The sequence below is a fragment of the Lissotriton vulgaris genome, chromosome 4_1, assembly GCF_964263255.1.
Source record: "Lissotriton vulgaris chromosome 4_1, aLisVul1.2, whole genome shotgun sequence".
Lineage (NCBI taxonomy): Eukaryota > Metazoa > Chordata > Amphibia > Caudata > Salamandridae > Lissotriton > Lissotriton vulgaris.
In genome coordinates this window covers 427,810,678-427,832,224 of record NC_141691.1, presented here as the reverse complement: position 1 = coordinate 427,832,224, position 21,547 = coordinate 427,810,678, and positions in this window count along the sequence as shown.

Below are 21,547 nucleotides of genomic sequence, written 5' to 3'. Positions count from 1 at the left end.
GCACAGGTACTACCACAACCTCAGCCACAACCATTGGTCCCAAGGCATCGCAGGAGAAAGGAGCGCGTCTACCGTGTGAGGACCACACTGGCTGGATTGCGCAATGAGCAAATTATCAAACTTTAACGCCTCAAGAAAGGTTCCATTTTGACACTCCTACGGCAGATAAAACCGCACTTGCTGTCTGAAAATGAAAGGGGCAACAACATCCCACTGATGACCAAACTACTTGCAGTATTGCACATGTTAGCGTCTGGTTCTTTCCAAACTACTGCAGCTACATTGGCAGGGGTGTCACAAGCGTCTTTCTCTGCCTTCCTGCCATCAGTTTTGGATGCAATTCTTCAGCTAACGGCACAGTACATCCTTTTTCCAAGCACTCACCAGCAGCAGATGGACATCAAACAGGGCTTCTATGCCATTGCTGGATTTCCCCATGTGCTAGGAGCAATAGACTGCACCCATGTCCAGTTAGTACCACCTGCTGCAACTGAACACCTCTACAGAAATCGGAAGCATACCCACTCCATCAATGTGCAAGCCATTGTGGACCATCGTGGACTATATCTCAATGTACTGGCAAAGTATCCAGGGAGTGTCCATGATGCGTACATTTTCAGAAATTGCATCATTAATGACCGTTTTCAGAATGGACAATATGGCAATGGGCTCCTAGTAGGTAAGCCAAATGCGTTGAAGAATTAAGTATACTATGCAATAAGACTTCGTACTTTGCCACACCACATGTCGGCATTTCACCATGATATAATAAGTCAATGTGGGGGGGGGGGGAGGGTGTGGGGGTATTGCACAGGGATGTCCCATAACATTAGCAGAGTGAATTCCACCGGATTGTATGTGCTCACTTTCGTGCAAATGTTGATGCAAATCCTGTGCCCGCTGCAAGCAGGTGTAATGACTGCAGTTGCATTGTAACAATCATGCCCCCCCGACCATTTTAGGTTTATGTGTTGTGGTTGCAATTACATATCTGCAATGTACCACTGTCATGGCACAGATCACTCACACATCACTCAAGTCATGGCATCATGGTGTGCAGCATTGTAAATGCTGTGCATAAATGTTTATTGAAGGGTGGTGCTGAGTAACTGGTGCCTCTTTGTTGGTATGGAGGGATGTGCAAGTCAATGTCAAATAGTCCCATGACAACTAACACTAATTAAATTTAGAAATGTGCATTGCTTAGTAAGAAATGCAATTATCATTATTTAATGGGTGACACATGTAATTTTGTCTGAAATAAACATGAAGTATCACTTCATGGGCCAGATTCACAATTAGTCGATCTACCCTGGTAATCTGCAGGGATGCAGGAGTAAATGTGCACAGCATCTCCACCACCCATGATGCCCTGCCATTACAATGCCATGCACCATGGTGGCAATTCTGCGCAGATGTCTCATGCAACTGCCCTGTAACAGTGGGGCTTTGCTGGAGTTGCGATGCAAGTGTGACGTAGCTTCAGCAATGGTCTAAGTTGGCCTCATTTGCACAACACATAGCACTTGTGTGATCAGTCACTATCTCCTTGTGCCATTCATGAGTCTATATCTTACAACTCTATTAACATTTCTCCTCAGTCCTGTGCAGTAGGGCATATACGTAGTCCTTTCTCTACCTCCCTATGCAGTGACGCAGTCTCTGCAGTGGACCACTTCAACATATCCGACTGCCATACTTCGACATTAGGGGGTCTGTGCAACTTCCATCTCTTTTTCAGTGCTTGAAGTGCCAATTGGAGGCCCAGGTCCACTAATTTCAGTACTGCCTTACACGTCTTGGATATTGTACTGTTACCTACCAGGCAGGGTACTGCACCTTCATGGATCTGCTGAGCTCTTACAGTGTATATTGTGTTTGTGATTTCACACTCAGTAGTTGTGTACTCTTGGGTATGGCCATAGTATGTGAAGAATATTTGTGTCATCCTTATTACATCTAGGGTAATTGTGGGGAGTGGCAGGAAATATGCTGTGTAGCCTTTGGGGACTGAGATTAGCTCTATGCAAAAGCATGGCCTGTATAAATGGGAATTTGTCAATCCTGTATAACGTCCTAGGGTGGGCCAGGATGATTGGCCATTCGCCGTCTGTCATGGCCTATCCTGTGTCTGCTATCCAAGCTTCCCTGACTTTGTGAGGGGCAAACATGCATGTTCCATAATGCCCACATATACCCATTTTACTAGGTGTCCACCCGTCAACATATAGTGGAGGATTTGCACCACTTCATGTTGGTTTTGCTTGGTGCGTTGTGGAGCCCAGGTGCGTCATACATTGTGGCTCACCGAGGCGTGTACAACGTACAGTGATTGCAGGGCCTCTGTGGATAGTAGGAAGGTAGCATGATCTAGTATGGTGTTCTTTACAAACAAATCTCCAACTCTGTCCATGCCAGTATCTGTCCAGGGTAGTAATCTGCGTTGTGTGTGGTTCCCTTGTGGAGTTGCTTGTCCAAGCAGGGGGATGTTGTCTGCGTAAGGAATGGTTCCTGCACTCTACTTCAATGCTGTCCCCCAACATCTCAGAGGCACATGCAGTAGGGGGTGGCACTCCCTGGGAATCCTGACTGTAGGTAGTGAAAGGGAGTGAAGTTACCCGCGTGCAAATTTTGCCACCGTCAAAGCTACTTTGGAGATTACTACCCGACACCCATTTCATCATCCATTGTAGGTGGCTAGTATTATAGTAGCATTGTAGGTCTGGTACACCTTTGCTCCTTGTCTGGTGTTCAGCTGTAACTTCTTGACACTGATCTGCCGTCTCCCTGTCCCCAAAATGAGAATCATCACTAACGTCTTTAGTGTGTCAAAAATTGGTTGTGGGAGTAGGACTTGCAACTGCACAAAGTACTACAGTATTTTGGGGAGCAGGACCATGTTTGAGAAAGCCACCCGGCCCATTACAGAAAGGGGCATGGATGTACAAAAGGTCATGGCACTTTGGAGGCCTTTGCTTGCTTGCCGCACATTGCCCTCAATCTGGTCTTCCGGGCACTGGTATACGTCAATACCAACGTATTTAAACATAGTTGCAGATACCTGGATCTTGTGTGTGCCTGAATGTATATGGGTAGGTCGCACACCGTCTTGGGAAAAGAAGCACAGTGATTTACCAGGGTTTACCAGCAAGGCAGAATTCCTTATTAAATGCATAAAGATGGTTGGTAGGTCTGTAGGGTCACCTTGCAGATTTTGGAGGTACCTCATTATATTCTCCACATATATGGAGAACCAAATATGGGTCTGTACAACTAGAATGGCCACCTCTGTTGCTCTAGTGCAGAGTGCAATTGCCAGGGGTTCCAGTGTGGCCATGAACAGTAACGGTGAAAGCGGACACCCCTGTCGGGTGCCCCTGTGGTCGTAATAACTGTCGGAACTGTGCCTGCCTGTGCGTGCTGTTGCTGTTGTGTTTGTGTACAGTACACGGATCCATGTCACCATGCCATTTTTGGTATCCAAAGCGACTTAAGGATTCAAACATGAATTCCCATGTCAGGGACTCAAATGCTTATCTGAGGTCCGGGGCCATGCAGCCAGTGTGGCCAAGTCCCTTTGGGGTGGTCGTCATGAGGATGTGGAGTTCAATCATATATTTGGAAGTACTCCTCTCCGGGAGAAAGCCACATTGATCTCTTTGGATCATGCCAGGGAGATGGACTTCTGTGAGACGGAGACCCGGAGTGTCGGCCGAGTACAGGGGGGAGAGGCCTCCGGTGAGGGCCGTCTCGGGTGATCGTAAAGACAAGTAACTTCCCCTCCACAGATGGACACCACACAAGGATGCTTTTAACACACTTAATATACGAATCTTGAGGCAAGGTGATAACGATATAGGGGTACCAGGATACGAGGTTCATGGCAATTCTAGTCTCTGCAGGGAAAAGGGGTAGCGGGACAGTCTTAGTACCGGGCCGGTACTGGAACAGCAAGAGATGGAGCTCACAATCCTCGAGCTTGAGGGTTCGCAAAGATGGGCCGCGACAGCGCCAGCAGGCCTTCAAGGATGAGTTTGTCTCGGTGTCTCTCGACTCCAGGATACAACTGCCTTCCTGCTCAGGAGCTGCCCCAGTTATAGGTCTGGCCTCCTTTGACGTCTGGACCCTCGCACTTGGAGGTCGGGAGGTCCGGGATGAGGGAGTCCAGACACCCAGCAGGGGGTTTGAGCCAGCGCCCGCGGAGGCCGGGGGCGATCGACACCTGGCGGAGGGGAGCCGTTGACACTCCTTCTCCCATTGACCTGTCAAGTGGTCTCTTGACCTCCTGGGTGGATGGTGGTGCCTCGATGTCGGGGCCTGGCCAGGCCCAGAGTTGGGGTTGATCTGAGGCCACGTGGCCTTGTCGGGCAGTGTCTCAAAATGGCGGCTGGGCCGGGGCAGTGGTACTGACGTGGTCCCGGGCCAGCCGAAATCGGGGTGTTCAGGAGTTGGGGTCCCGTTGTGGACGGGCCGGGGGTTGTCCCGGTGGGTTGCCGGGATGATTCCTCTCTTGGATACAGGGGAGCAAGGGTCTGGGCCCCGCCATGTGGGGAGGGAGCGGGCCGTCCACGAGGCCTGTCCAACAGGTGCTATTTCTAAGGTGATAGCTTTGCTAAGGATTTCATACTCCCAGGAGAGCATGGACAGGGGTCTACAAATTCACACGTCAAGGGTGTCTCTGCCGGGCTGTGTGATGGAGATGATTAAGGCCTGCATAGTTGTGACTGGTAGATGGGCAACTTCATAAACATATTCTTATAATGTTTATCAATACAGGTGCCAAGGTGTCGGAGTAAGTGTGGTAAAACTCTCCAGGCATGCCATCCATACCCGGAGACTTATGCTGGTTTAGTGTGTGAATGTGAATTAAAAAATCCAGTTGTGTAATGGGTGTTGCTAGGGACGACTGGATTTCCTGGGTCACGGTTGGAATCATCAATTCATCTAGCAAGTCTATCGGCAGAAGGCTAATGGCGTTTTGATTGTGCACCACGTGCCCCTGACCTGTTCTCTGCGTGGTCCGCTCCTTCCTTGAATGTGCTGGCCGATGAGTTCTGATTAGTGTTTAGGTCGACCTGGATGTCCATCACTCCCAGCCACTCCTCCAAGTCCGTGGGGCTGTCAAAGAAGTGAGTTTTGATGTCTTTGATCACTTTGAGGTGTGCAAAATCAGCAGGGTGTAGCGGAGTTTGGCACTATGGAGTCCCTTGGAAATTGAGTAGTAGAAGGACCAGTGCTTCTGTGATTAAAGTGGTGTGTGTAAATGATAGTAAGTATCAGTGATTACTAAATTCTACCGGGGGTCTCTGTCAGTACATAGTGATATGGTGCAGTGCGCTGCTCTGACAGAGTCTCCAAAATAAACAAGTAGTGTCAGGGGCTTCTAAAGTTGATCAGCAACATCTAACACAACATGCAATTGACCACAAATGAATTCACCATGACAAACTTCACAAAGTATTTGTACAAAATATGCTATGTATGCAGAAGTAACACTAAAGTAAGATATGTACTTTTACTTACAGCTGATCAAGGTTATGGTCTACAGACGTGGATGATGACTCCATTTGCCAACCCACAAACGGAACCTCAAAGGGCATACAACCATGCCCATTGTAGGACGCGGAACATTGTTGAGCGGAGTTTTGGCTTGCTAAAATCCCGGTTCCGTTGCCTTGATGTGTCTGGGGGAAGGTTACTATATTCCCCCGAAACAGTGTGCAAAATGGTACTTGTTTGTGCAATACTGCACAACATATGTGTGAAAACAAATGTCCCTTGGGATGAAGAGGACCAACACCATGATGAAATGGACAATGGTGATGGAGGTGAAGCAGGAGGCCAAAACATCTGCAACACTGCAGCAGGGATTAGACGCCGCGCACACATTGTGTCTCAATTTTTTTCTTGATTATTCATGCTTAACTTTGTAAATATGTAAAATAAATGTCTACATGAAAATTAATGTAGGAACATCTTTCTATTTTTATTCTTTGAACTGTACAGCCCATATGATTAGCAAGTATGTGTCTGGAAGTTTGTGTTACCATCACCTGCTGGGGTGTAAGGGGGTATTCTATAAGGAATGGCATGGTTGAATCAGACAATAAAGGAAATGCTGCTTGGGGAACAATGTTTTAAGTTATTTTTGTTTTTTCAAACCCCTTTATTAACATAGACCAAGTCTTACACAGCTCCTCGCCTACAACCCCCCAGGGCCGCCAATGCGACAATGATGAATACGGTCGGGAACCAGACGATCTGAAGTACACAGCCTGATGCCGTCAACCCTGGGGTACGGCGGCGTTATGCCAATGTGCAACCAGCAAGAAAGCTACAAGTGAATTATTGGTATTATGACCGTACACTTGTACCGTTCTCCTCGGTCCCAGAGGGTGGGATATGTAGGACGAGTGCTTTAGAGCCGGAAATGTAGGTGTATTTAGTGCTATATCAACCCACCCCCTACTCCTCAGCAGGAGGCCCCCCCCTCGTTCAAACACGAAAGAAAGTACCCCGAAAAATACACGCACAATCCAACCCCCCCCCCACTGTCCACCCTGTTCGCTGATCTAACCAGTAATGCCTGTGCCATTTCAAATCCTGTGCTGGTGTCCATCTCTCTCCCCCCTAGCGCAACCCCTTCGGCATGGCCCAAGCATGTCCCAAACTCACCCCCTCAGCAGCCCTAATCGACTACCACTCATCAGTCGCTACAGGACAGGCGGGTTTCAATACTCCACCCAGCCATCACCATGGCTGCCTAATTGCGGACGGCTCACCCATACCCCAGGCTCCGGGATTGTACTGAGCAGGTTACAGTTACTGTGTAGCCCCCCTCTCCTCACATCGCTCATCCACTGTGTCTTCCCTGGCATACCTGAAAGTGTTACATAAGCCCCAGAATTTTTTGGGCCTACTAGTAGGAACGAGGAGTCTGCTGTAGTGTTCAGCCTGTGTGGAACAGTATACCATGTCCCTGTCCCATCGGCTTTTTGTCGGGGTTGGCCCTCTCATCCAACACTGCGCCACCGTAGGCCTCGCCAACAGCAGCCCCATATCCGTCAATCGCCTATACTCCATTGGTAGAGGTTTCGAATATCCCAATAGCGCCAAAGCGGGATCTATAGGTAGTTCATGCTCCAGTATCTTGCTGAATTCCCAAATGACCTCCACCCAGAACTCATGAATGTTACGAGAACTCAATGCCATGCGTAGGAAGTCCACTACCGGCGCGTGACAACGCTCACACTCCGGAGACTGTCGGAGGCCGTATTGGTGTAAGCCTTCGGGAGTGTAATATAGTCGCTGTAAAAATAGGAAAAGTATCAACCTTTGCCGTCCATTCAGCGAGACTCTCCTGGTGTTGGCGCAGCAGTACGTCCACATAGAATCATCTATTTCCACCTCCATGTCCCTCTGCCAAGCCAGTCTGGCCTTGGAAGGTTCCTGTGCTCTGTAGGAGATAATGCTCTTGTACAGGTGTGTCATTAAGTGATGAGGGGAAGCAGTAGCTATGAGGAAGGATGGTTCTGGGATGTCCTGCGGCTCTGCCATATCCGGGCCCAGGATGTCCCTCAAGGCACCCTGAAGCCTGTGGAATTAGAACCGTAGCAATAATGTTGGGTTTTCAACCATTTGTGCCACCTGGTCCCATGTTGCGGCCTTACCCTCCACAAACAGAGCCCCCGCTGTCGCAATGTTCAACCCGTGAAGTGCTTGGACGACATTTCCGTCCCCGATGGGGGCCAGCCACTGTAGACACTCCACCGCCATCGCGGGAGAGTATAACAACGTCTCATTCCTAGCCTCCAATATTTGATTCCATGCATGTTTTGTAGCTGTGATCGAGTCTGGTAAGCCTACCCGGCGGTCTACTGGATTTCAAATCGTGGCCGGGAGTGGAATAGGTGCGCCGAAGAGCTGCTCCATGCGTATGTGCGGGATATCTCTATGTCCATGAATCCATGTGTGCAGGTGTGTGGCTTGGCCCACCCTATAGTATCTTACTAGGTCAGGGGCACCGAGTCCTCCCAGCTCACATGGCAGCATGAGAGTGTTCCACTGCACCCACGGTTGTTTGCCTCCCCAGGCCAATTGAGTCATAAGTTTTGTTACATTCCGGAATAAGGCTATAGAGAGTATTATCGGCAGAGTGGCACACAGAATTAGAAATCTGTGGAGAATCACCATCTTCATGACGGCTACTCATCCCATCAAGGAAAACGTAAGCTTGCACCATCGCTCCACGTCATCCTCGCATCTACTAAACGCCACCCCGTAGTTTTCATTGAAGAGCACTTCCGGGTCTGTGTGAATAATTTCGCCTAGGTATAGTACCGGGTCCGTAAACCAGCGTAATGGGTAGTCCATGTCAAATCGAACTGTCACTGGCGTCAGCGGAAACACCACCGATTTCTCCCAATTCACCTTCAGACCCGAGAGGGCGCCAAAACGCACTACCTCTCTGAGAACAGGGGCAAGGTACAATTCTGGGTATCGCACATAAAGCAACGTGTCGTGCGCATATGTCGAGGTGACTATTTTGTAGGACGGGAAGCAGACTCCCCGGTACCAGTGGTATTCCCACAATGCGCACACAAGAGGTTCTGCCACCAGGGCGTACAGCAGGGGGAACAAGGGGCAGCCCTATCTCGTTCCTCTGCTGATCGGGAAGGGGTCTGAGAGCCGATCCCCCAGTCGCACCCTAGCCGTCGGTTTCCCATAAAGCGCACCTATCACCTGCAAGAACTGCTCTCCCAGACCCATACGACTTAAGAGCCTAAGCATGAACGGCCATTCTACGGAGTCGAACGCCTTTTCCATGTCCAGGAAAACGGCTATCGCTTTTGCATCCTGACGCACATGCTGCATCGTACCCAGTACAGTTTGTATATTATAGGACAACTTTGGTCCCAGCACAAAGCTCGACTGTTCCTGGGCTACAATTTCCAGCGCAAGGAGTGACAGCCGGGTGGCCAAGACCTTGGCATAAAGTTTAGCGTCAACCTCGATATGAGTTAACGGCCCTCGGGGTAAGCTTGGAGCGGCCACTGGACCAGCTTGGAGTGCGGGTTCACCATGTCAATACGCCCCTAGAATGTGTAGTGTAGCCGGCCGCTGCAGAATTACACAAGAGGCTCCTGTGTTGTAGTATCTTGCTCGTGAGTGGTAAGTTTGTTTCCTGAATGAAAGCTAAGTCCACACGCTGTCTCTGCAGATAGTGAAGTAACTTCCTCAATTTCTTGTGATTGTTCAGACCCCTAACATTCCAGGTTAACACTTGTAAGGTCCCAGCTGGATTAGCCGGGGCCGCTACCTGAGGGTCTGCCATCGGAACTGACATAGTACAATACAACTGTACATTTCAGCAATGCCACCAACATTTCTCAAATCATGAAAGTGACATAGCTAACATTTTGTGAACAGTCCCGTCCCTCTCCCACCCCCCACCACACCCATTACTTCTAAATTCATTAAGCAACATAGCAACAAACTACATCTCCCCCACCACCTCAAAATAATCTCAACCCCCACCCACAGCAGACCCACCCCAACCTGGCCTGACAGTAGCTCACCCACCCCACACCCCAACAGACCAACCACAACTAGGTTCAACCACCACCACAGTGTGCTTAACGCGCGGGGAATCAGGTAGCCAAGTAACATAGTCTCTGCCTAGCTCTCAGAACTCTTGTGTGGCCCCCCTCCGCTCCCGCCATGCACAGCCACCAGGAGTAACGCAGCAGTCGTACATATCAAGATTGTCTGTTACACACCTTGATCTACCCTATCGCGCCCAGGGCCACATCCTGCCAATGTCCCCAGGTCCAGGCCTATGACCATTGATGGTCATTCACATAGTCTCCTGCAGCAGGTCCCCTCATATATCAGGACCAAATGTGTAGCACATTGCCACCCGGGCGTACCCCCACACTCCGTATACCCCCGCAATAACACTAATCTGCACAAACCGCCACAGTCTCGTAAGGCAAGGAACTTCTCGACTCCCTTCCAGGGAATACGCAGCATACCACTGTCTCGGGATATCCATGCCAGAAAAAAACAAGCCAGTCCATCAAAGACAGTGATCAGTCCTGATCATCTAGTTGTCCGCCGGATCCTTCTCCCTCGGGGTTCCGCACTGTGTTTGTCTTCTGTTCCTTTGCACACCTTTTCATCGCCTGTTGTAGTGCCTTTGGATCCGTGAAGATATTGGAGTGTCCTTCCCTGTTGACGCGCAGTTTGGCCGGGTACAGTAAGGCATAGTCCAGGCCCATTTCTCTTAAGCGCTTCTTGTGCGGGATAAATTGTTTCCGCTCCTCCTGCACCTTCGCCGAGAAATCCCGGTATAGCGAGATGGCGGACCCTTCGTATTGCAGCTGCTGTTTGGATCTCGCCAGGCGGAGCGCAGTGTCTCTATCCCTGAAATTGAGCTGTTTTGATATTATTGGGCGCGGCAGCACACCCGGCTGCAGTTTTGGAGCTAACGACATGTGCGCCCTCTCAACTGTGAACATGTCCAAATTTACTTGGTCCCCCAGTAGTTTCATGAGTAGCTGCTCCACAATTCATTCCATAGGACCAGTGGTTGTGCTCTCCGGAATGCCCGTGATGCGTAGATTGCAGCGTTGAGAGCGTGCCTCCTAATCCTCAGTCTTATCGCTCAGGACCTGCATCATCCTCTCCATCTTCTTCTGTGCCGTGTCCAGGTCAGTTTGCGCCTCCTCCACCTCTGTCATCCTTCTTTCCGCCATGTTGTGTCTCTCCGCCTGCTTATGTAGCCGTTTCACCATCCCATCCATCCTATATGACATGGCGTCTATCTTGGACCCCAGGGCAGAGATTCTGGTCTGTATCCCATGTTCCATAGAGAGCAGCATGTTTTAAATGTCCGAGTCAGCACTCCGGGCCTCCTCCGTCCCAGTTGTTGGACTGTCGTCCGTGGCCGGGCTATGCTGGAGCAGCCTCTTCTGAGAGAAGGGGAGCTTGCTCTGGGTTCAATCCCCCTTGCCCATTGTCTCTCTGAGCAATCACCGGCTGTGTCCTAGTAGGTGCGGGGTCCCCGGGGATGTCTATGCTGCTAGTAGATACGGGGTTGCAACTCACAGGTACTCCACCATACCCCCAATCTGCTCGATGGTTGAAAGCAACGGGAAAAGACAACCCCCCCCCCCAACGCCCACTCCTCAGTGGCGTGTGGCCTGAGGGGAACCATCGGCCAAAGACCTCAGGGTGCGTGCCTCTGACCCCAGTCGCTGTTGGCCCAGGTGCCAAACATAAGTTCAGTCAAGAAGCAGAATGAGGAGGAAACGGAGGTACCCGGGGGCCTCTCAACCGACCAGTGGCTTCACTGTACTCCAACCAGGTGCGCACCTCACCTCCTGTAAACGCTGACTCAGGCAACACCGCTATGGCCTGCCACAGCTCCTCAGCCAGCGCGTTCCGTAGGGAAATGGCGCCAAGCCTTCCAGGGGGGCTGATCAGCTCGCCTCTCAATCTCTCTAGTGGTGGTGCAGTCCCCAGTGCGGCCCCCAGCGGCTTCTGCCCCACAGCAGGCTGCTCAGCGCCCTCTAACTCTGGGCCTCCGTACCTTCGCCACCTCGGCGGGGGGGGCAGCAGCCCATCATCTCTCCCCCGGTGTTTGGCCGGTTCGGGGACCGCCCGCTCAGGTTTGGCTCCCGCTGGCTGCAGCTCCGGGGTCGCAACAGGAGGCAGTGGGCAAATTTAACTTCGGGAAGTGCGTGCAACGGAATACTGCGAAACCTCCAGACCACCATGTACGGCTTTTGTAAGCTGCTGTTGAACGGACACGCTTACTTGCGCCTGTGCAGCCTGCTACATGAGCAAAAGCTGCAGCCGTGAGTGGTGGACTAAGCCAGAGATGATGAGGCCAGCCGATTGCAGGCACTTGTGATGCTGCCACGCAGTGCGGCTCTGATTGGCGGCTGGGCGGCCGGGAGGAACCTGGGGTGGTGAGAGAGGTGGAGGAGCGCTGACAGCCAGAGCCAACGTTTGTTTTCGTAGCCATTTTGTTAGTTGTGCCTCCTCGTGGACAGCCTCCCCGCCCCGCTAAGGCCTCCCAGCTGCCCCTCCCTTGCACCTTCCCCCTCCACCATCCATATATGACAGATGCCTCCCTGTGCAGCGGACGCGCACCATGCGCGCGGAAGGCGTGCAAAAGTTAAGGCCATCTACGCCCGTCCACGCCTGGACCGCGCCCAGCCCCACACCCCCAGGCCCCTGCAAAACTCTCCACCCCAGCATTAAGTATGACGCCGCCACCCTCCTAGCCCTTAACCCTGGATGCACAGCAAGGTAGCTTAAAACGCCTATATACAGAAGCCTGCACTGTCCAACCTCATTCTGCATAAAAGTGACCACTCCATTAAATTGTGACATCTACACACACAAACACTGATGTATAATCCACATTGTGTAATGAGTCCCTCTAACTTTGCAAGTCTCTAAAATTGCAATATTCACTCAATTTGAAGAAGAGTCACTCAAAATCAAGATGAGTGTCGCATCGTTACCTAAATTGTCTCAATGAAACCAATGTTTTGCATCAACACAAATGACAATAATAGCAAGCTACAGTAAAAGTGTAGCATCTACCATCAAAGTATAGCAAATCACCCAAAACGTGTCGCATCTTGACAAAATGCATCGCACTATGACAAATGTGCCGCTTTCCAGATTGTAAATGCATGTTAACGTGCGATGCAACACTCAAAACATGAAAACGTGACGCATCTGCTGGAATACTGTACCTAGCTATAGAAATAATATCGCATCGTGAAATGCGCGTTGCAAATCATGAAAACGTGACGCAACGCCGGCAGGATGTGATGTCATCATTCTAGAATCATCCAAACCAGGAAGTGGAGTTTCCTTTCAGTTTCTGTTAGTCTCTTTGGGTGTGTGCTTGGTGTTGGAGGTGTTTGGAGAGATTGAGACAGAGAGTTGTGTTTCCTTGTATCTTGTTGTGAGTTTATTGTGTGTTTGTTAAATTTTAGGTCTGTCTATTGTTAGTCTTGTCTATCTATTTGTTTGTTGTGTCAAGGGGTGTGTGTCATTAGGGGTATTTAGTAATTTAATAGGGGTGGGGTTTTGAGTTTTTAGAACTCACTTTTAGGTTAAGTTTCATTTTGTCTCTGACATTATTTTTAATTTTTAAACTTTGTCAGAGCACACTATGTCTGCCAGGTCCAAGAACCTCACAGATAGTGAGTTTGGGGGGCTGTTGTGGTTGGTGCAACATTATCTGCCGAGAATGGTGTCCATGGGTGGCCGGCTGAGCCAAGGCTACCCCACAGAGGAGCGGAGAGGCAGATGGGAGCTTGTACAAGGACACCTAGAGCAATTGTTCTCCATCCAGCGGACCGTTCATCAGATTAAGCACCGGTGGCAGGACACTGTCAGCCGTGAGGGTGATGTCCTGGACCATCTGGGAGTGGAAGTAGGAGGCCCAACCGGTGAGTACATTTATTTTTTTTACTCATGTTGTCATTCTCACTATTGTACAGATCTGTAAAAGGTTTCAATGATAAGCAAAGTATGCCTCAAATTTACAACAAGGTAAGGCAAATGTTATTCCTGCGCCGTGCTGCGTTAATTCAGAAACCACAGAGATGCAACATATTGAGAATCATATGTTGTGTGTCTGTGCATCCCCCTGCGCTCATGCACTAAGGGGCAGATTTATGTTAACTGGCGCATCCCCAGGGATGCGCCAGTTAACGTGCGCCACAGCTCCGCCACCCATGGTGCGCCGCATTTATAATGCGGCGCACCATGGTGCAAAAACGGCACTGATGCGTGACACATCTGTGCCGGAAATGTGGCGCATTGCTGGAGTTGCGTTGCAAGCGCGACTCAGCTCCAGCAAGGCTCGGGGTGCACCATCTGCACAATGCTGCGTCAAGACCTACGCCTGCTTCAAGCAGGCGCAGGGTTTTGACGCAGCATTGCCCTGAGAGTGACTGAGTGAAATCTCATAGATTTCACTCAGCCACTTTCAGGAGGCGTTCCTGCGCAGGGGGATCTCCTAGATGCGTTACGTTGTAAATAGGGCGCATTGTTTGCACCGCAGTTGCGTCAAATAAAGTGACGCAATTGCGGCGCAAAGAGGCGCAACGGCCTCATAAATCTGCCCCTATCTGTATACATGCACTGGCGCAGGCACCCTTGCACTATGATGCAAGGATGCCTGCGCCAAGGGGAGAAAATGCTAAGTACAGTGAGGGTAAAGATGCAGTACAAAAAACAATCATTTCACTTTTTCCACTTTCAATGAGTGCTCTGAAATGCAGCAGGCATTGAAAGTGGAGCACACATGGAGAAATGGAAGCAATTCTCAATGTGCCTTGCTACCCCACCTCTAGTGTGGCGTAGCATTCCTACGCCACTCCACCTTCAACATTTTGTTAAAAATTGTAAATGTGTCTCCCTCCAAAGGTGTTGCCTGTGAATATCCACTGCAACATCCATGCAACACCCCTTCCATGCACAGTGCTGCGTGTGAAGGGTATGTATTTTGAATGAGAGGTGAAGTCACGCAGGGTGGGTTTCCCTCTCCTTATAAATATGTATAACCACTCTGCACCACCACTACGTTGAAAAGTCTGACATACTTGTGGTGCAGTGGGCTAGTAAAAGACAACCAATGCCATTAGATGTTGATAACTGTGATGTGGTGCATATTTGCAAATATGCAGGGAAGCATCATCACACATCCAACACTCATTTCCCTCCCTGGTCTACTGCATTTGTCTTTCACTTTGTAAGCTGCATCTCAGCGCTACATTTTTACAGTATAATGTAATAAAATATACATCACAAACAGGAACGCATGTACTTTTAAACAGTCAATTAGGCAATATGTATTCTGGTCATCCTGGACTGCATTGGATTGTGGAAACATTCACCCAGGTAGCAGATGTGGCCAAGAGTATAGGTAGTGCCTGTGGACAAGATGTAGTCCAGCGTGTGGATGGGGGTGTAGATGGGTGTTGTGAGGAGTTGTCTGAGGCCAAGTTTCGGTAGGTTGTGTATCAGGGTGGCAGGGTGGGCGTCATAATTCTTGTAAAGGTGGAAGTTGAAGTCCACAAGGATGATGTATTCCATGAAGGCAAGTGCATGGATGCTTGCAAGGTTGGCAATGGAGTTCATACATTAAGCCAGGGAACCACGGGGTGGGTCAATTAGTGTCCCTCAGAGGGTGAGGTTGTTTTTGTTGTGGATCTGCAAGTGCATTTGTTTGCCAGTGTGGAGGGTGATGTCTATATGGCTAACAAACGTGATGGCATTATTGTTTACAATACCTATTCAACTTCGGTTTCCATTGGGACAATCCATGCAGGTGATCTTCTATACATCCGGGATGGCTATAGGAATGTTGTTGGGCAAGGAGTTGTTCCACCAGGTGTCACTCTTGAAGGCCACATCTGGGGCAGAGGTGTCTTGCAGATCCAAGTGCAGACCAGCGTGTAATGTAGCAGAGCAGGTGTAGTGGAGTATGCTGTGGAGGTGTGTGTGTTCAGTATTTTGACTTTTGGTGGTCCGCTCACAGGTGAACCTGCATGTGTGGTTCAAGCAAGGTCTGTGGGACTGTTTCAGGGTGTCCTTCAAAGTGTTGTGGTTTTGGCCTGCCATGAGTATGTGGAGGCTGCTTGTGTCACTGAGGAGTGTGCTCTTGTGGGATTTGCGTGATCCATGGAATCTGATGCTGGCCAGCCTCCAGACATGTGCATACGGGCTTGCCTTATGCGCGCCTTCCGCCACCCACCTAATGGCATTACAATGTTAGCTGGGAAGGCAAAGCTGCTGGGAGGCGGGATGCTGGGGATGGGGAATGGGGCCAAGTGGGCTGGACCACAGGGGTATTTGCATCAGAACGTGAGCTGTTTACACGGGGGGGTGAGTTGTCAAACATGATCAAACAATGTACACTCATGTGGAGGTCAACATGCATTACCAGAGTCCATGTACATTTCCTACCTACATTTTGTAGGACAAATGAAAGGGTAGTAAAAGACTATGAATGACATGCATATGTTACCGTACAATCTGCCCGCTACAATATTGTGAATTTATAATGCCATGCATTAATGTACATATTTGCACATTGTTTGTAGGTGGTCCGCCCCCATACACGCAGGGGGAGATCGACAGCTTCGAGGACCCCAATGCAACCAGTGAGTAAATGTATTAATTCCTACAGATTGAAGTAATGTGTGTGGGAGCAAGATGCACTGTGTATGTGCCCAACTATGGCATGCTCAATGCATCCATTTGTATCAAATCTTTGCTGACACCCTCAAAGTAAATGTAACATTTTGTGAGTGTTTGGGACAGAAGTTGAATCATGCATGGCCAAAATGAAAGGCACATATGTGTCAGACAGCCCATTACCCTAGGAACAAAGTAACAGTCAATGCCTGTTTCTTTTTGACACTGAGGGAGCAGAATGCAACATGAAAATGCTAATTCTTTACACGTACATCTGTACAGTAAGGCATGCTGAACACAGCATACATGATGTGTCCATACCGGACGCGCAGCGGACGAGCGCAGCGGGCGCGCCTAAGGCAAGCCCGTCTGCGCCCGTCCGCAGCCGACCGGGGCCCGGGCCATGTCATTCTGCCCAACTCATCACCTCTTACGCTCCCGGGGACTTAACTGCTCTACACTCACTCCGGCCACTGGACACTACCAGCTCTTCACGCCTGCGTCATCTAGGTATTTATCAAGCCCGTAGCACCTTTTCAGAGATTCAGACTATCCTGTCTTCCCTCACCTCTGAACCCATAGTCTCTCTCCCACTTCCCAATCCCCTGCCCGCTCAGACATCCGCTAACATGGAATTAGCAATCATTTATCTTAATACTCGATCACTAGTCAGTCACCAACTCGACATCTTCCACCTCCTGGACTCAGACCGACCTGACGTTCTTCTCCTAACCGAGACCTGGCTGAATGAGGACTCGTCCCCCGACATCCTGGCCGCCATTCCTCCGGGGTATTACATACTCCAAGTCAATCGGCCTGCTGACAAACCAGGAGGCGGCGTAGCTGCCATTATCAAACTTCCCCTCAGGTTCACTTCCCTCTCTTTACTCACTATTCCCCAGGTGGACTGCCTGGCTATTAGATTTGATTCCTCTGTATTCCCCCTAATCTGTGTCTTGGTATACCGTCCCCCTCAATCCATGCCTAATTTTTCTTTTCACTTTGGTGACTTGCTTTCCCAGCTTACAAATAATAACTCTAAACTCTTTGTCCTGGGTGATTTTAACTACTGGCCGTCAGATGCCCACGAAAGCCCGCAATCCCTTGCTTTTACTGACTTATTAACTGGGCTCAATGGTCTTCAACACGTTCACTCACCCACTCACTCCAAGGGCCATATTCTAGACCAGGTGTGGACCTATAATCTTGACATCAAGTCACTCACGATCACACCATGTCACTGGTCTGACCATCACCTAATTTCCTTCCTCCTCCTGGTCCCTCCTCCGCCCCCTCGTAGCCGAGGCACTAGCCTCTTGGCCAGAAACTGGAAAAAAGCTGACCTTGACTCATTTTTTACCTCCTTAACATCCTCAGTTCTGCCCAGCTCTGGTCCTATCGACTCTCAAGCAGCTGCACTCGTCAAATGGCTAGAATCCGCCAGTGACAAGGTCGCCCCCCTCAAGCTAATTAGAACCATGCGCCCTCACGACGCACATCGCTGGTTCTCTGACAACCTTAAATCTTTAAAACTTGGTCTCCGCCAAGCCGAGCGTCGCTGGCGTAGAAGCTATGATCCCTTAGAAAAACCTCCTTTTCTAAAATTACTGGGAGAATATAAACGAGCAATCTCAGCCGCCAAAACCACCTATTTTTCCACCAAAATCCTCAACTCTGCGCAAAAATCTAAAGACATCTTTGCCATTGTAGAAGAACTCTCACATCCAGATAGGGTGACCATCAAACCCCTTCCATCTCAGGCACTCTGTGATTCCCTCAACTGCTTCTTTGTAGAAAAAATTAGCAACATCTAAACAAGTATCTCCTCCACACCCCCGACTACTCCCCTCACTGAGGCTGCTCCCTTCACCAACCCTCACTCTCTGACTCAGTTCCCTCCCCTATTAGAAGATGTCTTCATTGCCTTGCTTAACAAAGTTTCCTCAGGCTCCCCCACAGATTGCTGCCCTCCCGCGATTCTCCGGCCTGCTTTCTCAGCCTGCCCCACCCCCCCTCTGGCCCTCCTGAACAGTTCTCTTCTGCGCGGTGAGGTCCCTAGCCAGTTTAAGAACGCGGAGGTAGTTCCCATTCTAAAGAAACCCATTGCTGACCCTACGGTTATGGGCAACTTCCGTCCCATCTCCCTACTTCCCTACCTAAGCAAAGTGCTCGAGACGTATGTGACTAGTATCCTCAGTTCTTTCATTGAGGACTCCAACTTCTTGGACCCCCAGCAGGCCAGGTTCAGACCCGCCCATTCAACAGAGGCGGTCATTCTCTCTGTAATGGAGGAACTCCGTAGAGGCGCCGATTCTAACACCCATCAAGCCTTGATTATTTTGGATCTGTCGGCGGCCTTCGACACGGTCGACCATACCATCTTGGTCGACCGTGTCAAAGAGGCTGGTATCGGAGGGACGGCCCTTGATTGGGTCCGCTCATTCCTGACGAACCGCCACCAATCTGTCCGACTCTCCCATTTTTCGGCTGACAGGATGAAACTCACCTGCGGTGTGCCACAGGGTTTGTCTCTGTCCCCACTTCTTTTTAATTTGTACCTTACCCCCCTGATCCGCTCCCTCCGGGGAAGGAACGTCACTGCATTTAACTATGCAGATGACATTCAGCTCATTTTCAATCTTGACTCCTCGCAGGATGCGGCTCAGGATTTCCAGTCTACCCTCTGTCATATCAGCAATTGGATGGCCACTCATCATCTCAAACTCAATCCCGACAAGACAGAGCTTGTTCTCGTCAGAGGCCCATCCAACCCCTGGAACTCCACCTTCTGGGCCCCTGCCATTGGTCCCTCCCCTTGCCCTGCTGACAAGGTAAAAAGCTTGGGGGTCTATATCTCTCAAGATCTTTCCATGCAACCTCAGGTCAGTGCTACAGTGTCTTCCTGCTTCCACCAGCTCAGAAAAATTAGTAAAATAGCCCATTTTCTGACCACCGAAGCCCTCACCCTGACGTTGCTGGCATTAGTCATCTCTCGGGTTGACTATGCCAACGCCTTGTACGCAGGTATCCCACAATGCCAAATCAAAAGATTACAGCTGATACAGAATCAGGCAGCCCGCCTGATTTACCACCAACCAAAACATCATCACGTTCGTCCTCTACTTAAAGCCCTTCATTGGCTTCCTGTATCAGAGCGTTGTAAAATCAAACTAGGCTGTTTGACCCACAAATCCCTGGCCGGCATCGGCCCCTTCTTCATCTCGTCACTCCTGCTCCCGTACGCCCCTTCTAGACCCCTCCGATCTTCCCACCATGCTCTCCTTCAGACGCCCAGGTTTATGCGCAAAAAGCACGGTGGCCTCAGATTCTCTTTTTTGGCCCCCTCATTCTGGGACTCTCTCCCACTGGAACTCAGACTCTCCTCCTACCTTCACTTTAGGTCTCTCTTAAAAACTCACCTCTTCCGCTGTGCTTACACATAAGCTACCTCCCCCTCCCTCCTCTGTCTCCTCTTGATTTAGTGAACTGCGCCAAGAAACCGTCCGGTGTATGTTGCGCTCTATAAATTCTTTGTACATTACATTACATTACAGTGCTTACAGTGCTCACTACGTGTGTTTAGTGAATGTGTTGTGTGAATGATTATTACAGGCTGTGGTACCAGGGTTGCAGTGTGTGTAAGCTCTAAATCAGGTGTACTGTGGAAGCACATGGCTTTCTACGTTTGTTCACAATCACTGTTTTACAAGACACGTACACCTACAAATCAGTAAGGGTGAGATTTATGTTCACTGTTGCATCCCCAGGGATGCGCCACTTAATGTGCGCCATAGTGCGCCACAGGTCCCCACCCATGGTTAGCCGCTTTAACATAGCGTTGCACCATGGGCCTCAAACGCCACAGATGTGCCACAAAGTTGCCGCATTGCTGGAGTTGCATCGCAAGCGCAATGCAGCTCCAGCAAGGCTTGGGGGTGGCCCATCTACACAATGCTGCATCGAGACCAACGCCAGCTTCAAGCTGGCGCAGGATTTTGAGGCAGCATTAGCCAGTAAGAGTGAAATCTCATATATTTCAATCAGCCACTTTCAAGAGGCTTTCCTGCGCAGGAAGGCCCCCCCCCCCTGCACAGGAACGCCTCCTTATGGCGCAGGGCTTTACAAAGTGACACATGTCCTACATGTGTCACATTGTGAATAGGGCCCATTGTTTGTGCCGCTGTTGTGTTGAATAAAATGACGCAACTACGGCGCAACCGCATCATAAATCAGGCCCGCAGTGATTTTAGCAAAACTTAAGATGCCCACAGTGCATGTAGTGCCTTTTCAATGTGTAATACTTTGTGCATGCTGCATCAAAGTCACACCGTCACTCCTCGCACATGTAAGCACAGCATCCCTCCGTGTAATGACACTGGGCCACACCAGGATCTGCTGTAGCAAACGTATTTATCATTTGGCCCACACCAACCCCTAGTCCAGGAATTTGCGTGTCTATTTTGTTGTGCTAGTGTGGGTTCTGAAATGTTACAGACATGTTGCTGTATCCAGATTAATTTTGTGTTACAATATATGCTTTTACATTGTGAAAATGTCCTCACAGTAAGTGAACAAAATAAATTCTATCCCACAACATGTGCATAGGGCACACATTATGCAATTAAAAATATTAGCCTTTATGAAGAGGTTACTGCCTTGATCGTACACACACCAATCCTTACATATTGCCATGCAGCATTCACTGGTGGTTGAAACAGGCCCGTCCCACCATCACTCTGCATGGCAGTAACCAAGGGCGTATGGATTAAGTAATGAGCCCGTGACAGGCCAAAGGTATCCTGCACGTTGTCCATTTACAGGACAACTCCCTTGCTATTCCGGTCTACCACTCCCTACAGGACAAGCTCCATCCATGTAGCAAGGCCCAACCAATCTCCCACATGTGAAAGTGGTGTACACATGGGCAATGGTACCTCTGGGGCATGAGGGCATAGCACTCCCATCGTGCCATGGTACCTTTTACAACAAAGTGTCGGAGTCAATTTGTACTCAGTCAATAAATCCATCCTTATCTTGTGTGATAAATATCACTAAGGATGAGACGTGCCGTCCCACCTCTGGTTCCAATTTAGATTCAGCTTGCATTAAGTCCTGCGCCACTGCGTGGGTGAGCCCCTTCAATGGAATTGGCAATAAGTACAAACAAAAATGTGGGACAGCAATTACCCCCTCTGCCCTGTGCTGCATCTGGGTCTCCAACGCCACCCTTCTACGTCCAGTTTCCGTGATAACAGTCAACATATAACAGAATTCTATGCACACCAGCAATGTATGGTACTAGGACAACAGACAG